The following is a 13,145-nucleotide window of genomic DNA, read 5'->3' as shown; positions in this document are numbered from 1 at the left end:
TCTGTGGAATAGTTCTTCTGCCTTATTAGAATCTTTACTTGTTACTTCTTTAATTGTTAATTTTAGTTTGGGACTTTGGTGTTTGTCACTCTAATTGGTGTCTAGGATTTTTCATCTGTATAAACTTTATAGATCCTTTGGACGAACAAGATGGTAGCGATTCGCAAGGTGCTGGACAAGAAGACGGTAGCAATTCGCAAGGTGCTGGACATGACCGTAGCAATTTGCAAGGTGCTGATTTGGGTGACAATGAGATAGGTGGTAATATACTGTGTGCCCTAAACGTTCTTGCTTTATAACATTTTATTTTATGGTGTTACCATATTTATTATTTTGACACATGTAGGAGGGACACCTGCAATGACTAAGTGACTTCTTCTACCAAGAGAGGATCCTCAAAAGGCCCTAAAGCATTAGCTGATGGGAAGAAAAGGAAAGTCAGTACTAACGAGCTAGGATAGCCCAATGGGTTAGATCTGGATACCAGGGCATTTATTACCGGGTTAGGAGTGAACACTAGGAAGTATGTTCCAATAACATATTCGCATAGTGCCAATTGACTTTAAAAAAAGAGTTTTGAGTGTTCTGGAGGTATATTATCTTTTAACTATGTTTATTAAATTTAAGTATGAGTCTATTGCTTTAAGACATACTAAGGTGTGTGCTCATCAATGTTACTTACTTTTACATGCATATTAGGACAATTTTGATTTTGATGACATTTCACTAGATCGAGTACCTTAGAGAGAGTATGGATCAAGCTTGGAGAAATCACAGGCATAACTTGCATAAGTGCCATATCAAAGGTAAAAGTTGGGCATCAGTGAGAGCACCTCCACCCCCTCCGTTTTTTGAACAGAGAGCAGTGGTATTGGTTTCTGGAATACACAAAGAGTGAGAAGTTTTAGGTCTCAATTACATAATCCTATTTTTTTCTTTGACTCCTCTTTGATTAAGTATTTGATTACTTTAATTAGTAATGAGTTAATGAATTATTTTGTTTGATTAACTTAGGCTGCAAGCAAAAGAAACAAGGCTAACCGTTCAAAACTCAGAGCACCAAATACACTTGGCAGGAGGAGCATGGCTGCCACACGGCATGTCATTGTGAGTATGGTTCAATTCTTTTGTGAAGTGTGATAATTAGGCATTTTTTTTTAAAGATGCAATAAAGGAATTAGAAAATTAAATTAACATAGTTGCCTTTTATACTCACATACACCTATTTTTTAAGGCTGTTGAAAACAAGTTCAAGTCTGACTTGGAGGTTGGGAGGGCAGAGGTATGCATTCGAGCCCATACTAAGAAAGACAAAACCATTCAGTGTCCTGAGATCGCTGTAAGTGCTAAAAAGTTGACTACATTTTATTCTTCAGTCACTTATATTTTTACAAAGCTTATTAGTTTATATATTGCTAACTAATTAAAAATGTTTTAGGAAAAAATTCAAGGAATTGTGAATTCTGATCCTTCGTCCAACATTTTGAGTGTTAATGATGCACTTGCATAGGCAAGTAATACTTAATGCATTGGTATATATCGTTATATATTTATTCCATCTGTTTTTTATGTGTAAATTGGATTAGTCTACACACACTTGGAAAAGACAAAAGTGGACGTATGAAAGGTATGGGTGCTGGTGTTAGTAGTACCATGGTGAAAAAAACTGCTCTGGTTCTAAAGAAAAATGAAGAGTTGAGATGTGAAGACACTACTACAAATTCAAAGTTGGACAGGTTAGAAAAAGAGAAATGGTCAAGGACATGATAGTGGGATCACGGGTGCATGTGGTAGGATTGTTGAACTTTAGAGTGGTGTTGTTTCTAGTTTTCCTTAGTTGCTAACATGTGGTTTGTCTACATTTAGCCTGCATTCCAAACTCAAATAAATCCTATTTCAGAAACACGTACTGCAAAAGTTCCATTAAGGCAGCCTAGTCAGGTATAGTTTTTTGGGATAGTTTTATATATTGGTGCATGTTTATATGGTGCATTACTTTAAAAAGGTATTTATGATAGTTCAAAATTAATGCAGATGCATTATTCATGTATGAACAAGATGAGAGATTTGCATTTTGTCGAGGGCTTAAAGGTTGCTAGTGGAGAGATTGTTGCAGTAAACCCACAATCTATTGTCCATGGTAGACCCATGGGAGAGCTAAGGGGGTTTTCAAAATTCTCTTAACTGAGGTGGTTGACAGTGAAGCCAGAGTGTTCTTTCCAAATGATTTTGCTAGTACACTTGGAGAAGTGGGTGTGCATGGATATGTCACTTGGCCAACAGCTTTTCTGCAAGTTCCAAAGGATGACGCTTAATGTTTATCTTGTCCGGGCGTGGGTGCCAAGCCTCCAGACATAGGACTGGTTACAACATCTAAAAAAAAAAGTTGTTTATTTTACTAGTTTTGTTTGGACGTGGCTATGTAAATATGTAATTTGACTACATTCGTTTAGACTTCTCCATTTGTACATACGTTATGATAAGAGCCCAAAACTGTAGTTTTAACCCTATAACAGTCATACTTTTATACCAATTATGTGAGTAATAATTAAGAGTTAATACTGATTACGTGTTTTTATGCGTTTCAGGCTTCAAGGTCAATTATGTGCATAAATGTGCCACTTTGATGAGATAAAGGAGCAATAGTTGGTTGCTAAGGAGTTCTGTGATTAAAGGCCAAGATTCAAGAAGACAAAGCCTTTCTAAAGCCCGGTCAAAGCTGAAAAGTCAAAATCAACGCGGGCAGAAACAGCACACAAAGTCAGCAGAACTTCCGAAGACCATATCTTTGGACTCAGACCTCGGAATTGGGTCTACCTTATGTCAAAAGGACCGGCTCGGAAAGAGCTTTCCAATGGTCTAAGCCTTGGCCCAAACAAAGGAGGAAAAGTGGACGAAAAGTCTGTCGAAGTCAACTGCAGCTGAAGAGGCCTTTTTGGACTGAAAGTATTGGGTTTTGGGCCTGATTCTCTGGACCAAAACATGGCTCCAAGCCCATGCACAATTTTTGGATCTGAACATATAAAAACAAAAGCTTAGCTCTTTGTTAATGGTAGCTAGTTAGACCTAAAACTATAGATAATTCTAGATCTAGTTTTCATTAAATAAAAATTAAGTTTAGTTCATTTCAATTCTTGTTTTAGATTAATCTTTAGAATCATTGTTCTTCATTAGTTTGATAAATAAAATAGCTAGTTTGTCAATTTCGTTTTTGTCATTTACAATTGTGTAGATCTAAATTCCCTTATTACTTGTTATTAATTTCCTAGTTATTACTGGAGATTTAAATTATTGTTTAGATAAATTGCATAAAGATAGAATTTTCATATGATGTCTAGTTTTAAATCAATGGGAAATGATAGTGGTATGAATCAAGGCTAAACCTCCATTAGAGGGGTTGAAGAAGCCTTGATGACGCTTGATCTTTGTTAAACTTAGGAATCGTCGTGATAATTATTCCACTCTAGAAACGATTAATTCACCATGAGAATGGGTTTAATCGCTCACATGCTAGTTATGAATTGGTAGAAATGTCATGTATAATTAGGGATTATAATTACTATTTTGATATGCAAAGTATTCAATTTGGATCACGACGAGTCTTTGTTAGTAGGATTAAGTCGAGTTAAGGTGGATTCAATTCCCTTTAATTCTTTATCTAGAATCAAACCCTTAGCATTCTCTCATTTCGTTATTCGTAACTTGTTAATTGTTTTCCCCTCGTAGTATAGAATTCCCTTCGTAAATCTCTCACTAGACTTAAGACCGATTAATTAGACTAGAAATCATCGCATGCTAAAGAACTAGGAGTGGAAAGAATTTGTTACTCCACTCTATTTCGATAGAATTGAGAGTAGAAAACTTGATAAATTAAGCACGTATTTAAGTTTTAGTTTACTTACGTTTTGAGTTTTAACGTTCATTTCGTAGGTAAACTATCATTTTTATGTTTATCAAATGGCACTGCTGCCATCTTTGTTACCTTTAGCATTGTTTTCATAGTATAATTAGTCATTTTTAAGTCCCATTAAACCCACCCACCCTTGTTTGATTCATACTGTGGTTGTCCATTTCAGCATTGAAAAGTTCTGCGAAAAATTACACCGAAGCGACCTGCTTCAAACGGAGCAAGACCCGCTTCAAACGCCTGGAACCTTGAGCGCGACCCGCGCCCAAACCGAGCGCGACCCGCCCTCAAACACTGTAACTTGAAGTTACACGGAGCGCACCTGTGCCCAAAGTGAGCGCACCGGCGCCCTAAGCTGAATTTTGCCGGATTTCCACAGGTTTGTTTCGAACTTCGAGTTTTTAAGTTTTTCAGTGTTCGAACTTGTTATATACACTGAACACGCGTAAACAAGACGCTATTCATAAGCAAAGCAAGGACGCAATCAGGTATTCCTTTCTTCCACACCTCGCATCTCCTGTTAGAGGTTTATACTAGTATATCAGGATTGTTTGGAGTGTTGACGTGTTTAGCTAAGTTTGGTCTTAGCCTTGTATGAGATTAAGGTCTGGTCGAACAAAAACACCGAACGTAATTACACGACAACGTCAACAAATAAGTCTATCTAGTATACCACCCACTACACCTCTAGCTACTATTTCACACACTATACCTCACATAATGGCTGAAGAAAGAGAGACTCCTCTCTCCGACTTTTACAAAGCCTTGAGCGATAGCCCTAAATCTTGCATCGTTCTAGCAGACCCAGTGGGGGATTTTCGAATCCCCCCAAACATATTTAAATTGTTACCCGTTTTTCGTGGTTTAGACCATGAAAAACCTTATCAGCACATGCGTAAGATTGAACAAGTCCTTACAACATTCCACCATCCTACGGTTGGACTCGTGGGCCAAACTTGTTCAGCTGGTTATGGAACATTTTTATCCACCCCTAAAGACGGATGAGATGCTTTCCAAGATTCATTTTTTTTCGACAGAATCCTCATGAATCATTTTCTGAGGCTTGGAATCGTTTCAACGATCTGCTTATAGAGTGTCCACACCATAACCTAGCAAAAGACAAGTTAGTTCGTGCCTTTTTGAAAGGACTTCTACACCACCATAAAGAAGTCCTTGACATAATGAATGGGGGTAGTTTCCTAAGTAAAGGAGCCTCGGAGGCTTACAAATTTTTAGAAGATCAAACTAAGCGCAATAATAATTGGGGGTAGTGATGATATCCCCCGCTCTCGCTAGTTCTTCTTCAACAGATTAAAAGGCACGGTATGTTTGAGATGAAACCCGATCCGAACTTAAAAATTTAATCGAATCTCTAACTAAAAAGGTAGAGGCTATTTTCGTTCAACAAAAGCCTATCCCCGTCATGAATGTAAACTCCAACCCATGTAATTTCTGTTTGAGTCCCGAGCACCCCGACTCTATTGTCCTCGCCTATGAACAACATCAATTAGAGCAAGATAATGTTTGCTCCATTAATAGCTATCCTATTCCTAATGCCCCATGGAGACAACATCCCAACTTTAGTTGGCTTAAACAATCAACAAGTTACACCTCCGGGGTTTAATAACCAAAATGTTAGGCAAGCAAACAATTATAACCAAGCTCCACCTAGACAAGGACAAGGTCGGGAATTATAATAATTATAACAACCGTTTAAACCACCGACAAGGTCTAGCACAAGGTCAGGGTAATTATAATAGTTATAATACCAATAGAGGTATCGTTCCGGTTAACAATAATAACTATCACACCCCGCCCATAAATAATCAACGTGAGATAGTTCCAGTCGCACCACCTGTGACTACTACACATATACAACCGGATCGTATCGACGCCTTTATACAGGTTACCCAACAACTTTTCCAAACAATAACTCAATCAAACCAACAGATCTTACAATCCATAAATCAGGGCATACAACAGTTAGCCCAAGAGAAAGCCCAACCAAAAGGCATGTTTCCAGGTTAAGCGATACCAAACCCTAAAACAGCAAACACAGCCTTTGAGGTAAACGGTAATACTAGTACGGAAACTACAATCGTAGGTGACCTAAATGCCATCACCACTCTCCGTTCTGGAAGAGTGGTTGATAACAAAGTAACTATGTCTATAGTTACCCCATCAGTACTCCCTACACCGGATATCAAACTAGATACAGAAATAGAAACTGAAGAGCCTACCATTGTAGAGGTACCAGTTAAACTACAACTTAAGAAACAGAAAGCCAAGGTTACACATCAAGTTGAGCCATACGCTAAATATAGAGCGAAACCACCGTTCCCTCAGAAATTAGCCATGCTAACCAGGGATACAAACTTTGAGAAGATTAGGAACGTTTTCAAAAATCTAACGATAAACCTTCCTTTTCTCGAAGCTATTAAAAAGCTACCTAACCACGCTAAGTTTCTTAAGGAGTTGTGCACTACTAGGCGTAAGACCAACATACCTAAAGACGCCTTTCTAACTGAACAGTTCCCAACCTTATCCGAAAATAATGGAATTGTTAAGTACAAAGACCCTGGTCATCCTACTGTAAAATGCACCTTAGAAGATTCCTACACGACGACCACTTTATTAGACCTGGGGACGAGTGTTAACTTACTCTCGTATTATTTGTATAAACAAATAGGCCTACAAGAAATGCAACCTACAAGAATAATGTTGCAGTTATAGGACAGGTCAATTAAGTATCCTAAGGGTGTAGTGGAAAACGTGCTTGTTAAGGTTCAAGATTTCTACTATCTTGCTGATTTTGTTATCCTCGATACAGAAGTCGCTAACGACTCGTCACCGATCATCTTAGTAGGCCCCTTCTTGGCAACCGCCAACGCTTTATAAATTGCCACGATGGTAAGATGTCCTTATCTTTTGGCCATCTTTCTGTTGAGGTAAATATTTTTAAAATGATGAAACGATTACTTAATCGCCTATAGATGGGGAGGTTAGCATGATTGAGAGCTTAGCTCAAGATTATTTTAACAACACGCTTTCGAAAACCGGATGTATAAATTCCTTTCTTTTTAGAACTTCAGATTTTGTAAATGACTCCTACTTAGAGGAAGTCAACACCATCCTTGAGTCCACACCAATTGTAGACCCCGGTTGCTCCATATATCGCGAGTATGAAGACTTGCTACCTAAGCAAGTATTCATTATGCAAAATGGAGACCCCGATGAAACATCTATCAACATTCCTTCCACGATTGCTTAAACCTCTTCCCCTCGAGTTAAAATATATTCAACTTGATCCGGATGATAGCCATCCGGTAATTATATCTTCTCAAGTTATCTAAGGATGAAGAGACACGTTTAATCGGGGTGATTAGGGAACATCATCGGGTCTGCGATTGGTTGGTCCCTAGCCGACATTAAGGAATTGACCCTAATGTTTGCACTCATCGCGATCCATTTGGAGGATAACGCGAAGACTTTCGCTGAACCTCGGCCCCGAACCCCGCCATGAAAGAGGTGGTTAGGAAAGAAGTCTTTACGATTTACTCGATCGCGGGTATCATATACCCAATCTCGATAGCGAATGGGTAATCCCCATTCATGTAGTTCCTAAGAAATCGGGAGTTACCATGGTAGTGTGCGAACGGAAAGGGTGACTATGTTGTCACAACAAGGTCCTATGAAATGGAGAATCAGTATTGACATGGACATTTAAATGCTATGACATGAAAGGATCACTTTCCTTTACCTTTTATAGATCGGATGCTCGAACGCCTAGTCGGGCCATGCTTTTTATTGTTTTCGGATGGCTACTCGGGCTATTTTCAGATTATTATTGATATTGATGACCAAGAAAAGACTACCTTCACATGTCCTTTGGAACGTATGCCTATAAACGAATGCCTTTTGGCCTTTGTAATGCTCCCGGTACCTTCCAAATGGTTTATGCTTCATATATTTAGTGACATGGTAGAGCTTTTATGGAAGTTTTCATGGATGATTTTTCTATCTATGGAGACTCCTTCACAGACGCTTGTCTAACCTGCCTAAAGTTTTGACACGGTGTGAAGAAAAGAGCCTCGTTTTTAAACTGGGAAAAGTGTCATTTCATGGTGAAAAAGGGCATAGTACTAGGTCACATTGTATCTAGTGATGGCATCGAAGTAGATAAGGCCAAACTAGATAAGATAGCGACTCTACCTAAACCACGGACTGTCCATGATATTAGAGCCTTTCTAGGCCATGCAGGTTTTTATAGGCGTTTTATTAAAGATTTCTCGAAAATAGCTAGGCCTTTAACTAATCTGCTTTTGAAGGATGCAATCTTTGATTTTAATTTTAACTGTAAGCAGGCTTTTGAAACTTTAAAAGTTTCCCTAACCTCTGCACCAATTATACAGCCTCTCGATTGGTCTAAACCTTTCGAACTCATGTGTGATGCTAGTGACTATGCAGCTGGTGTTGTCTTGGGACAGAAACTAGATAATAAGTCCACTATTATTTATTATGCTAGTAAAACCTTAAACGATGCTCAACGGAATTATTCAACTACTGAAAAAGAATTCTTAGCTGTCATTTATGCTTTAGATAAGTTTCGTCCTTATTTGGTTGGTTCTAAAACTTTAGTTTACACGGACCATGCAGCCTTTAAGTACCTTCTTGCAAAGAAGGATGCTAAGCAGAGATTAATCCGATGGATTCTTCTCCTGCAAGAGTTCACATTAGAAATAAAGGACAAAAGAGGGGTCGAAAACGTAGTTGCCGACCACTTATCTAGACTTACAAACGACGATAATAGTGATTATGAGTCCATACCGGACTCTTTTCCTGATAAGCATCTGTATGCTATTTTTTCAACACCATGGTATGCTGACATTGTAAATTATTTAGTGGCTGATGTTATGCCTTATAATTGGTCAAGAAATGAACGTAAGAAGTTCTTGGCCAGAGTTAAGTTATACTACTGGGATGAGCCCTACCTTTTTAAGTATTGTGCGGATCAGATTATTCGTCGGTGCATTCTCCAGTGGGAATATAATGAAGTTCTATCGTTCTGCCATGACAAAGAGTGTGGTGGCCATTTTAGTGGAATGAAAACAGCCGCTAAAGTTCTTCAATGTGGATTTTATTGGCTTACCCTTTTTAAGGATGCCCAAGTGCATTGCAAGACGTGTATTCGTTGCCAACAACTTGGGTGAATAACGAAACGTAATATGATGCCATTAAATCCAATCTTGATAATAGAAATTTTTGACGTTTGGGGCATTGATTTCATGGGTCCCTTCCCTGGTTCCCATGGTTTCATTTATATTCTAGTTGCCGTGGACTACGTGTCTAAATGGATAGAGGCCATGGCTTGCCGTAGCAATGACCATAAGACAGTTGTATTTTTTATTAAGGAGTATATTTTCTGTCGGTTTGGCATTCCTAAAGCCATCATTAGTGATGGTGGAACACATTTTTGCAACAGAGTTGTTGCATCCCTAATGAAAAAGTATAGAGTTACACACAAAGTAGCAACTCCTTATCATCCACAAACTAGCGGACAAGTAGAAGTTTCTAATAGGGAAATCAAAAAGATTTTAGAAACAAACTGTAAATCGATAGGAAAAGATCGGTCGAAGCGTCTATCGGATGCCATATGGGCGTATAGAACTGCTTTCAAAACTCCTATAGGTATGTCTCCTTTTAGACTTGTATTTGGGAAACCTTGTCATTTGCCCGTTGAATTAGAGCACCGTGCTCTGTGGGCTATAAAAAGCCTTAACTTCAATATTGATGAGGCGGGTGTCAAACGCAAGTTGCAATTGAATGAGCTTGAAGAAATCCTTAGCGATTCTTACGATCTCGCGAAGGATTATAAAGCTAACATGAAACGTGTTCATGATAAGCAAATCTTGCGCAAAGAGTTTGTGGTCGGTCAAAAGGTTTTGCTTTATAACTCCCGTCTACATATTTTCCCAGGGAAACTAAAAACCCGTTGGTCTGGTCCTTTTTTGGTTACTGAAGTCACCCCTTACGGGGCTATCACCTTGGTAAATCCCAAGGACAACAGTACCTTTCAAGTTAATGGTCAACGGTTAAAACATTTTCACGAACTTATGTCCCCTGATGTAGAGGAAGTCCTTTTATAGGACCCTGTCTATGAAGATTGACCCTTGTCAATTGGTGTACTTCCTTTCACTTCCATATAATGGTAAGTGCACCATTCAGGTAACCGGGCCCTCCCTATGGAGTGTGTGGCTGTAAGTATCGGATCCTAAGTCCACGTTTCACATAATTCACGGTTTCCACTTTTGCATGTTTTCTCGGTTTTTGAGTCATGTTCTTCTATGGGGTGAATTATGTATTTATTGTTTTTCGTGTTTCTTATAATAAACTAATAAAATATATATATATATATATATAATAAAAATTCTAAAATCATAGAAATAGCAATCCAACAAGTCTTGGGAATCTGACTTTAAACGACCCACGTTTAAAACAATTTTTGTGTTTAAAGGTGGGCAGCCGGTCTTTCCATCCGGATTGCTCAAACTTTCCATTGGTGTTGCTTAGGCCCATTAGTTGTAGTTCATTTGGGTTGACGTTATCTAAAACTTAGATTTCCTTCGTTCGTATAACTTACGTCACACACGCACTTTGAGGTGTTTTTCCACCTTCTTATAAGTCACCTATGGTTGGAATTGAGTGTTTTATGGATAATTGGATTGGAAATTCTCTACTGATCATTTCCATAACTCATTCGCCAAAATCGGACCAGTAACGAAGCGGCAAATTGAATTTGAATTGCGCGAAATATCAAAAAAGTTCGGAATTCGAATTGGGCTTAGGCCCAAACCGCACGCACGTCTGTGCGCCTCCTTCCTTCCCAAAAACGCACAGTTGTTTCCTTTTCCAATCCCGCCGGTTACCAAAGTTTAAAACAAACCTTAAACACCAAACACCAAAATAAAAAAAATTAAATAAAAATAAAAAAAAAAAAAAAAAAAAAAAAAAGAAAAGAAAACCTAACTACACCCACGCCAAGCATTTAAATCAAACTGAAATCTTATCCAAACCATTACCACCACCAACCCCAACAATTTTAAAACTCCGAAAATAGCCACCAATTCAAGCTTCAACCTGCCACCGTACCCACCATCGCCACCACCGTTGTTTTTAGTTGTTTTTCATCAAACTCGCCTCCGCCACCGTCTACAAAACCATTGTTTGTTTCAAAAACTTCAATGGCGCTACGAGGAAGAATTTTGCCAGAGCACGCGTTTGCAGCCGACCGCTTCGCAACATTTTACGACGCGAAGATGATTAGGAGAAATTGGAATGGACTGTGGTACTCGACTGAGGAATTCTATCACTACGATTTGGTAGAATAGTTTTATAAGAAGCGAGAATTGGAGGGGGATAGGATTTTCATTAAGGTAGCAGGAACGAGGAGGGAAGTAACGAGACAGTTGTTGGCTGAGCTATTAGGAATTACGCCTGAAAGCAACCTAAAAACGACCATTCAGGAATCCCAGTATACTGGAGTTCCTGCTTTGATGAAAGATACTGTTGTGGAGGGTGAATACAATCCGAGATCTCATTGCGTCCGCCAGCCAAGTCTGAGAACCAACCAACTGACTGTAGCTCAGTGGATTAGTAGGAACGTCCTCGGGAAAGACAAAGTCAGCGATATCGGTCCAGAATGTCCGCGACGTCTCGGATTTTGCAAACGAATAAGTATAATTTCTGCATCCTCGATTTAATTTTTAATGTGATTAGAGGAGTGGGAAAGAGCATGGCGCCTCTTCCCGTATTGATCACTAAGATCATACTCTCATTTAGAACTGTCGCAAAATCTGCTCCTATTAAGATCAAATTGCATTCTAATGCAAGTATTTATACGGATTGCATCCAAGAGACTTGGCCGTTGTCTGAAGGAAATGTAGTTGAGTTGGCGGATGAAATGGAAGATATAACATGTCTGGATGAAAATGCATTAGATAGTTGTAATTCTAATTTAGAACGCATGCAAGTGTTGCAAACTGGCTTGCGTTGCATTTATGGTATTTGTGAAGATATCTGAGATAGACAGATTGTAGTTCGAAATAAAAAAAACGAACCTTCAGACGAGAGTTGAAATGCTCGAAAGGGGTCAGGAAGATATCTTGTCTAACATGGAGACTATGCACCAGCGCCAAGAGGACCACTATATAGTACTAAAGGCTGAGATGGAAGCACAGCGCTTGCTTCAAATAGAGATGCTACGTCGCATGCCAACCTTGGAGGATTCTGGCTCAGACAAGTCTGAGAGGCATGAGCGTCGTCGCCGAAGGGCAGATGGCTCAAGCCATTCTTCATCCCAGGACCAATCTCCATCTCTTCATCACATGGCTAGGTGCTCACCATCAGTTTGTGTTCGCTGTTATTTCATTGTTTTTATTGTTTTATTAGTTGGGTTTTAATTCAGTTGTTAAATTTAAATATTAATGTGTTTGTTTTATGTTGTTTGGATTTAAGTTTTAGTTTTAATATAATTGGTTATTTTTGAATTGTGCGTGTTTTTATCATTAATCCCACCTTCCTGAATTGTTTGGGGGTGGTAATATTTATACTGAGCATAATTCGTTATATGATCATCTTCTATAAGGTTGTCTTGGAGTAAAGGTTGAGAATTTGGCCGATATCGACATATCTATGATTATGTGTGGTGGTAGTATGAAACCTAGGAGAGTTTAGAAGTTACTATTCTAAATCCAATATAAAAGATACCAGGGTTGTTATAAAATCAAAAATATGGTTTGTTTCCATTTTCGGGTTTAGAAATTTTCTATTTCTGGAAATTGCCTTAAACAATTTGGCAACTTGCCGATTCGTTTTGGAAGCTCAGAACCTATTTAAACTCCTTTCATTCTACACTCACAACCTACACTGCACCCCACCATCATCTCTCACCTTTCACTCCAAGCTTTTTCTTTTTTTTCCTTGTAAACTTTCGTTTTAAAGACTTACGAAGCGCTTTTCGCGCTCGATTCGAGAGCGACACTGCGCCCTAGACCCTGTCAGAAATTTTACTCATAGTGCACCCGCACCCTAGTTGAGCGTGACTCGCGCCCAAACACTGTAACTCCAAAAAACATCTGAGAGCGCACCCGCGCCCTAGTTGAGCGCAACTCGCGCCCAAACACTGTAAATCCAAAAACACCCGAGCGCACCTGCGCCTAAGTGGAGCGCACCCGCGTCC

General features: G+C 39.0%; 1 protein-coding gene, 1 long non-coding RNA gene and 1 pseudogene across 2 annotated transcripts in view; 2 read left to right on the top strand and 1 right to left on the bottom strand.

The window, feature by feature from the left end:
* The window catches only part of TRM82 (Transducin/WD40 repeat-like superfamily protein), a 61,450-nt gene that overhangs the window by 14,058 nt on the left and 34,247 nt on the right, over positions 1–13,145 (top strand). The gene's annotated exons all lie outside the window — the stretch shown is intronic.
* Positions 784–1,513, top strand: LOC147518208 (uncharacterized). The gene is made up of 4 exons (XR_015214018.1): positions 784–908; positions 1,015–1,107; positions 1,235–1,339; positions 1,439–1,513. It is a non-coding gene; the product is annotated as an uncharacterized LOC147518208 (long non-coding RNA).
* LOC147518207 (small nucleolar RNA R71) lies at positions 4,924–5,018 on the bottom strand (annotated as a pseudogene).

Source organism: Coptis chinensis, chromosome 2, assembly GCF_015680905.1.
Source record: "Coptis chinensis isolate HL-2020 chromosome 2, ASM1568090v1, whole genome shotgun sequence".
NCBI lineage: Eukaryota > Viridiplantae > Streptophyta > Magnoliopsida > Ranunculales > Ranunculaceae > Coptis > Coptis chinensis.
This window is presented reverse-complemented; position numbering and strand designations above follow the sequence as displayed.